Raw genomic sequence first — 1,233 nt, 5'->3', positions numbered from 1 at the left:
CGCAATTACGAATAATGCACTTTGCAACCATTTCTCATTGATTGACGGAAACACACTAACCCGCTAATGCAGAAATAAGTGGGAGGAGCTTTTTGTTCGCACCGAGAATGAAGACCAAAAATGATCTGCGATAAACTTACTGGATAATTCTATAAACTGTGCCGGTAAATGTCGATATTCATGGTTCGCGAATTGTGTGCATGCAGATTCTTTAAGACACTTATCCCAAAACTTTAAGAACTACAAAAAAGTCAAGTGGCATTTAGTGTTACAGGAGTTACTGAAGGCAAGTTTGCTGTTGTGATCAACTGGCCAGTCGTCCAAAACCAAGAAAAAACCCTAATTACGTCTACAACGAAGGACGGGTACGAAATCCGTCAAAAAAGAAAAGCAGCACTCAGGGCCCACATGTCTGCTTAGCTAGTCCTGTTATGTTTTATTATTATAATATTTATATATTTATAATCATTATATTTATTATTTATATTATTATCATTATATTTATTATTACTATTATATGATTTTTATACTGCATTTTTTTTTGTTTCTTCATCTACTTAAGTTAATATCAAACATCACTTTTATTTGCATAGAGCAGCATTTTTTTTATGAGTATGGGAAACTAATGAACAAAACTCAAATCGATGTGCAAGAAATAACAAACAGGGACATCTAATGTCACCTAGCTATATGATAAACTGTCTACACTTTAAAACTTTACCTTGTACTGCTGACGGTGCTAGTGATATTGGCATTTGCATCTAACCAAGGCCTTACCCAGGTGAGGGGGTGGGATTAGGACGGTTTTAACCCCCCCCCCCCCCTCCAGAAATGTCAGTCTGACTCGTAAAAACGTAACAAAAATGGATAGAAACAAATTTTGTATGCGTTTTTTGAGTTTTTTTTTGTGTACACCCCCCCCCAAAAAAAAATCTTTAGAATAAACCCCCCATCTCCGAAAAAAAATCTTGGGTACGGCCTTGCATCTAACCCCCAAAGATCCTATTCTCCTTAGTTCCTTGCTTTTCCCCCTTAAAAAAATATTCTTATAGGGTTCAATTTCTCTGTAATTTTACTGCAATTCCGATGTTGGCACCAAAAATGACAGCCAGCAGATAAAAGTTAATCTCTATAAACAGGGCCGGAAAAAGGGCGATTGAATTTCAGGGAGGGGGACCCTAGGGGACAAAATCTTTGCCTCCATAAATATAACGATAAGCTTCAAAGCAGAAA

This window comes from Artemia sp. Qi Xiang Cuo, chromosome 13 (genome assembly GCF_049724085.1).
Source record: "Artemia sp. Qi Xiang Cuo chromosome 13, ASM4972408v1, whole genome shotgun sequence".
NCBI classification, from domain to species: Eukaryota; Metazoa; Arthropoda; class Branchiopoda; order Anostraca; family Artemiidae; genus Artemia; species Artemia sp. Qi Xiang Cuo.
The sequence above is the reverse complement of the archived record's forward strand: the minus strand, read 5'-3'. Positions refer to the sequence as shown.